This window comes from Podarcis gaigeae, assembly GCF_964106915.1.
Source record: "Podarcis gaigeae genome assembly, chromosome: 13".
Lineage (NCBI taxonomy): Eukaryota > Metazoa > Chordata > Lepidosauria > Squamata > Lacertidae > Podarcis > Podarcis gaigeae.
Window position 1 is genome coordinate 54,015,102 of NC_139689.1, and position 7,481 is coordinate 54,022,582.

A 7,481-nucleotide genomic window follows, 5' to 3' on the forward strand; every position below is an offset into this window, starting at 1 on the left:
AGGAGAGGCTCAGGGAGGAGCCAAGGCCACCCTAGCAGGGATGGAAGTAGCTGATAAAGGGAAGGTACCACGACAATACGCCGACCTGGGTAACGTCTTCAGCGAAAGAGAAGCAGATAAACTGCCCCCGCACAGGCCCTTTGACTGTCAAATTAACCTACTCCCAGGAGCCCAGTTACCAGTGGGCAAGCTGTACGCTATGTCCGACCGGGAGATGCAGGAGTTAAGGGAGTTCATTGACAAGAACCTCAAATGAGGTTTCATCAGGGAGTCACGAGCGGTGGGGGGTAGCCCAGTTTTCTTTGTGGACAAAAAAAACACGGATAAACCCAGGCTTGTAGTTGATTACAGGGCCGTGAATGCCGTGTCAGAACCCGTGACATTCCCCATGCCAAGAATCGATGACATTTTGAACCGAGTGAGGAAGGGGAAAATCTTTACCAAACTGGACCTGAGGGGGGCGTATAACCTGATACGAATGAGAAAGGGAGACAAATGGAAAACTACCATGTTCACCCCCCTGGGGGCCTTTGAATATCTCGTTATGCCCTTCGGTCTACAAGCGGGCTTGGCCTGCTTTCAATCATTCATAAATCACGTCCTGGGACCTTTACTTTACAAAAACTGTGTGGCATTTTTAGATGACGTATTGGTGTACTCAGAGAATGAGGAGCAGCATGTGCGGGACGTAAGAGAGGTACTGAGCAGGCTGCAAACAAACCAGCTGTGGGTGAAACTGGAGAAATGTCAGTTTCATACCAGAGAGGTGGAATTCCTGGGGTACCGTTTATCAGACAAAGGATTGGCCATGGATCCCAGCAAGGTTCAAGCGGTACTGGAATGGAAGACACCGAAGACCAAAAAGGACGTACAAAGGTTCCTGGGGTTCGGAAACTTCTACCGGAAGTTTATCAAGAACTTCGCCCACTTAATGGCGCCCATCACTGACTGTCTCAGCAGCAAAAAGAAATTTGTCTGGACGGAAGAGGCGCAGCGAGCATTCGAAAGATTAAAAAGGGCGTTCGCGTCGGAAGAACAACTTTTGCACGTGGATCTGCAACAACCGATGAGAGTGGAAACAGATGCATCAGACCGCGTGGTGGGGGCGGTGCTTCTTCAGCCGGGAAAGGAGACGTCGGAATGGAGACCGTGTGCATTCTTCTCTCGGAAACTGAACAAGTCTGAGAGGAATTACACCGTGTACGACCGAGAACTACTTGCCATTCATGAGGCGTTCCGGAGGTGGCGACACTTGCTGATCGGAGCGCAGCACAAGGTCCAAGTGTGCACTGACCACAAAAATCTAGAATACTGGAGAACTGCCCGAGTACTGAACCAGAGACAAGTGAGATGGGCACAGGAGTTCTCCAAATTCAATTTTGAGATTTGTTACGTGCCAGGGGCAGAGAATGTCAGAGCGGACGCTCTCTCTCGAAAACCCAGTATTTAGAGGGGGAGGGAGCACCCGAGGAGAGACATATCATCCCAGAGGACTGCTGGGTGTGTGGGGCGGCATTGGTGGGGCCGAGAGAATTGGTGGAGGGAACCCAGAACGATGAATACGCCCAAGATAAGCTCAGAGGACTTCGGGGAGGTGGAGAGAACACAGGGGGTTTTGAGGAAAGGAACGGAGTGTTGTATTATAAGGGGGCACTGTACATACCAGAAGGAGAATTGAGGGGTAGAGTGCTCAAACAATTGCACGACAGCCCCACAGCGGGGCACTTCGGGCAACACAAAACCATGTGGTTGGTTACCAGGGAGTTTTGGTGGCCCAAGGTGAGGGAAGACGTACGGGAATATGTAAGGGGATGCGACCGCTGCCAGAGGGCAAAAGGGGAGAGGCTGGCACCGGCGGGGCTACTGGAACCCTTACCCACACCAGAAAGGCCATGGGAGGCAGTATCCATAGATTTTATGACGGATCTGCCAAAATCCAAGGGGAAAACAGCTGTCATGGTGGTAATAGACCTATTGACCAAGATGTGCCACTTTATAGCCTGCTCGCATGCGGTCACAGCAGAAGAAACCGCCAAGTTGTTTGTAAAACATATTTTTAGGTTGCATGGCGCCCCCTTGAGGGTGGTCTCAGACCGAGGGAAACAATTTACTTCCAGGTTCTGGAGGAAGCTCATGAGCTTACTGCACGTGGAAGTCAATTTTTCGACTGCCCGACACCCAGAAACTAATGGGCAGGCGGAAAGGGCGAATGGCATTCTACAACAATACCTGAGGTGTTATGTAAATGACAGAGAAAATGATTGGGTAGATAAGTTGGCTCTGGCAGAATTTGCCTATAACAACGCGGAGCATGTGTCCACAGGGATGAGTCCCTTCCTGGCAAATTATGGGTGTCATCCCAGGGCATTTCCAGGAGAGTGAGGGGAAAGATGGAGTGTCCCGGCAGCGGAACACTTTGTAGAAGAGATGGGAGCGATCCACAGGCAGCTCCAACTTAATTTAGAGAGGGCCAAAGAAGAATACAAGAAGCGAGCAGACAGAAACAGACGGGAAGGTGAAACCATAAGGGTGGGGGACCGGGTGTGGTTATCCACCCAAGGGTTGCCGTTTAAGGGGGTGTAAGAAATTGAAACCTAAACGGCTGGGACCATTTGAGGTGATACAAGTCAACCCAGTGGCATTCAAACGTAGGTTGCCCAACCACATGAAACTGCACCCAGTTTTTCACAGGTCCTTACTGTTGCCGCACCGAGGGGGGCGGGAGTGAGGGGGACATGAGAGGGAGGTCACTCAAACACCAGTGATAGAAGAAAGGGAATGCAACAATCATGTGACAGGAATCGTCGATTCCAGGTGGAAGGGGGATCGGGTGGAATATCTGGTAGAATGGGAAGGAGAACCGGAGGCAGAGAACACCTGGGTACCGGCAAAGGAGGTCAATGACGAGGTTTTAATAGAAACGTTTCATCAACAGTTCCCAAGGAAACTGCAGCCGGTAACACGGTTCAGGAGGGAATACTTAGGCACTACCGATGAGGAAGAGGAGTTCGAAGGGTTCCCAGAATCAGGGCTGGAAGAAGGTGTAGATTCCGTTGAGGAGGAATACTTGGGGGGAGGAGATGGAAGTCAGTGGAAAGAAGTGTTCGAGTCCTCTGACGACGAGGAAAGTTCTTTCCGGGGTTTTCCGCCCTCACCGCCCGTGGAGGAGGGGGCGGGAGGGGGTGAAGGGGGCCCTGGAGGGGAGGTGGATGTCAGGGAACTGCCATCGGAAAGGCAGGCAGTGGAAGGGCTCTCAGACGCTAAGAGAGACTCAGCAGCAGAGGAAGGCACCAGCAGGGGAAGGGAAAGAGCTCAGAGAGAAAGTGAGTCGGAGGGAGGGCTCCGAGAGACTGCCAGCGAAAACAGTGGAGAAGTCTCAGGACCCCCCTTAGGTACACCCACTCCTCGCCGGAAACTGTCTCGCCGAGAATCCCGAAGACGTGTTTCCGTTAAGGAACTTTTATGTTGGAGCAGATTCCGCAAACGCCCACTGTCGGATTCTGCTAGCGATTGAGGGAGTCATGTTTAAGGGGGCTCCGCTTAAGGCAGAGTTTGAGGAACATGCCCAAGCTCTGAGGGACTAAGCTTTAACGCACAAGCAGCTCATCATCCCATCATACTCAGCTTCAGGATCTGTCCTTCCAGCGAGCACTCAGGGCTGATTTTCTTCAGAATGGATAGGTTTGATTTTCTTGCAGTCCATGGGACTCTCAAGAGTCTAAATATACTTAGCCAGCAGCAAATAAAGATTGCTTATGCTACCAGGAAGACAACGATAAGAGTAGTTTGTAAGCCTCATTCAAACAAATAAGCTGCAATGTGGTGGGCAACAGAAATCAAAGTCATGCTGAGGCTGTTTTGTGTGGCCAAGCAATGCAAATGATTCTACCACAGCACAAGCTTCCAAAGAAAACAGTCTGCTGTGCCACGATGTCCAAGCCCAGTGGCCACACTCAAGCAGCTTGCCACATATGGACCTCAAGCAGTTTTGGATGTCAAGAGGCTGCTGCTTTATGCAACTCGAAACTTGAAATATATTTGCATGAATGTAGAACTTGTTGTTGTTTAGTCGTTTAGTTGTGTCCAACTCTTTGTGACCCCATGGACCAGAGCACGCCAGGCACTCCTGTCTTCTGTTGACCACATCCAGCCTACCAAGGTTCATGGTTCTTACATTCCAGGTTCCTATGCAATATTTTTCTTTACAGCATTGGACTTTCCTTTTGCTTCCAGGCATATCCACAACTGAGTGACCTTTCAGCTTTGGCCCAGCCGCTTCATCAGCTCTGAATCTACTTGTACTTGTCCTCTGCTCTTTCTCAGTAGCATGTTGGACGCCTTCCGACGTGAGCGGCTCATCTTCCAGCGTCATAACTTTTATACTGCCTTGCTGTGGCGAAGGGGCTTGAATAACTCAGAGAAGCTATGAACTATGCCGTGCAGGGCCACCCAAGATGGACAGGTCATAGTGGAGAGTTTTGACCAAACGTGATCCACCTGGAGGAGGAACTGGCAAGCCACTCCAGTATCCCTGCCAAGAAATCTTCATGGACAAATGTAGAACTACCAAACCACAAAACTACATTAAGATGCACAAAAGTAAAGGCATATTTTTATCAAATTAAAACCAGCAAGCACACACACAAAAAGAAAAAAATTCCTTCCAGTAGCACCTTAAAGACCAACTAAGTCAGTTCTTGGTATGAGCTTTCGTGTGCATGCAAGAAGTGTGCATGCACACGAAAGCTCATACCAAGAACTGACTTAGTTGGTCTTTAAGGTGCTACTGGAAGGAATTTTGTTTTGTTTTGACTATGGCAGACCAACACGGCTACCTATCTGTAACACAAAAAGAAAACAGGCATCCAGAATGATGCCCTTAGGGTAGGACGTTGGGGCAGAAGTCCTGGTCCCCAATCAGCAGAAGATGCAGCAGACCTGCTCACCATACTTTCAAGTAACACACATTGCCATCCTAAAAGACCACTGACTTCAGAGTCTACGATTGCATAACTACATCATTTGGGCATACAAAGATGTGCCAAAATATGGGTACTCAAATTACTGTAGAGAATAAAACTACGCTGAGTCACAATGTATTTTGCTAGCTACCCAATATAAATCAGGCCACCACAGTTTGGAAAGGCATGTGCCCGAATCACTGAAACAAAAGGCCAGACACACACACACACACACACACACACACACGGAGAAACATCTGCTAGAAAGATGCGAGAGAGAGAAAAGAGGAGAGGGTTAAATTCAGAGAGGTATCTTAGGGGTGCATTTGAGAGAGGATAAGGGAGAAAAGCTGGTCCCAAAGTGAATCAAGTTGGCAGGCAGGAGACACCAGATCCAATGGCAGCAGAGGGCAGGACGTAGGTAGGTAAGGGAGCATCTCAACCCAATGAGTGCTGCGGCGCTGTTGAATGACGGGAGGTGCGCCCAATAGAGGCATACCTTAGGTGGGAGCTAGGGTACCAAACAAAAAAAAGTGGACATTTTGGCAAATTTTAAAAATCTGCCTGGATAGACACTTTACCAAAAAGAAGATGTGTCCAGGAAAAACTAGACATATGGAAACCCTATAGTATGAGGGATGCTGACATTATTTTGTGGGGAAGGCATGAGCTTTCGTTTAAAAAATAAAAGCAAGTGGGTGTCCTATAAATAAAGTGACAAAGCCATAGTTACAGGCAAACCTTAACTTTCTGAATGATTTCTGTGAGATAGTTACCGTAGCTGCTCCCAAATTTCAGCATTTTTAGACAGTGAGTGAAGCCAAAGCTGTGATTGATCAGCAGATTGTTGGATGCCAGGAGACAGGACTCCTTCTCTGCACTTTCTTTCCAGCTTCTGTCTCCTTTCCAGCTTCTTTTCCATTTCTTGGAAACACTGTACTTTCATTCTGTGAGTTACTTTCTGCAAATGTTACTATACAGTAAGTGTGAGTATGGGTTAAAGACTTCTCCTTCTTTTGAATGTGTAATGGAGAGCTCAATCCACATACAATATTCCACTCCCCCCACCCTTGGCAGCCCAGGATGTAATGAAGGGGTGGAAAGAATCAGGTTTTCTTGGAAAGAACCTGAGGAGTGTTAATAGCATGTCACTTTTACAGCTTAGATCTAGGGGGAAACTACATGGATGTTGGCATGCAATTCTGTTCGCTGATAGCTTATTGATTCACTCTTCATAGAAAACAAATAGGAGATGAATGAACAGCCCCGCTTCCATCTTGTCTGCTAGACAGGAGAAATGCTATGTTGATCAACTTGACTTACATTAGTTTGAGCTGCTTTAATCCTGGGGAGAAAAGACATGTTGCAAGTTTTGGACAAAAATAATGCATAGCAAAACTTTATCACTCAGGAACTCGCTTCTAATTTTTATTAGCATGACTTACCACAACTCACCCTGGATGGGAAATCTGCTTACCCTTTGCAAGTCTGTATAACTCCCATGGCATTCAGTGGCCTCAGTTGCCCATTTGCTATTGGGTGGTTGGACTGACACGTGGGGTGGACAACTCTCACAGCAATCCTGATTTCTTCCCCTCCCCCCTATTTTCCTCCAGTTAAGGGGACACAGTCATTCTCACTAGCCAGAGAAAATCAAGACTCTTGGGCAGGGCTAGAAAAAGAGGTTCAAGTTCTCAACATTTCAGAGAGAAATAATAGAAAATGATAGGAAGCTATTATCAAAAATGTATAATCTTTTGCCAGAATGGGAAACGAAAGATGAAGAGGCTAAATCAGTTATGATTACATGGGCACAAGATGTGGGCACAAGATGGAGGATTAGGAAAAACTATGGAGGACTGAGATAAAATTTACTGCAAGTGTGGCGATTAAAGAAAACTATGAAAATTATGTATAGATGGTATCTAACTCCAGTAAAATTAGCAAAAATGTACAAAAATAATGAAAGTAAGTGTTGGAAATGTAAATTAGCAGAAGGGACATTTGTCCATATGTGGTGGGATTGCAAAATTGTTAAGAAATATTAGGAAATGATTTATAATGAAATGAAGATGATGTTTAAAATAACTTTTGTTAAGAAACCAGAAGCTTTTCTATCAGGTATAACTGGAGTGGACATACCAGGACAACAAAAAGACTTATTTAAGTATACAGCTACAGCTGCACGAATACTGCTAGCGCAGCATTGGAAAGAAGATTAGCAAGTTAAATCAATGTAATATGCTAAAATGGCAAAAATGACATTGAAACTAAGAGGAAGAGACGACGAGTTTAAAGAAGACTGGAAGGACTTTATTGCATATATACAGAAGCAATGTACATAGGTTAATCATTAGCAGGATTCTAGAAATATTTGTAAGGAAATATGAATGGACAATAAGTAATTTTAATGATTTTTAAAATTAAAATGGACATGCAGTATGATGATAAACAATGGAACCAGGGAAGGGACTGGGGAAGTCAACTTTTCTTTTTTCTTTTTCAATTTATTTCTTTTTT

General features: G+C 46.4%; 1 protein-coding gene across 1 annotated transcript in view; it reads left to right on the forward strand.

The window, feature by feature from the left end:
- The window catches only part of MOCOS (molybdenum cofactor sulfurase), a 252,479-nt gene extending 245,300 nt beyond the window's left edge, over positions 1 to 7,179 (forward strand). Inside the window, exon 13 of the transcript XR_014557437.1 lies at positions 6,592 to 7,179. The gene's annotated coding sequence lies outside the window, so the exon portion shown is untranslated. The remainder of the gene's footprint in view (positions 1 to 6,591) is intronic.
- Positions 7,180 to 7,481: the final 302 nt, after the last annotated feature.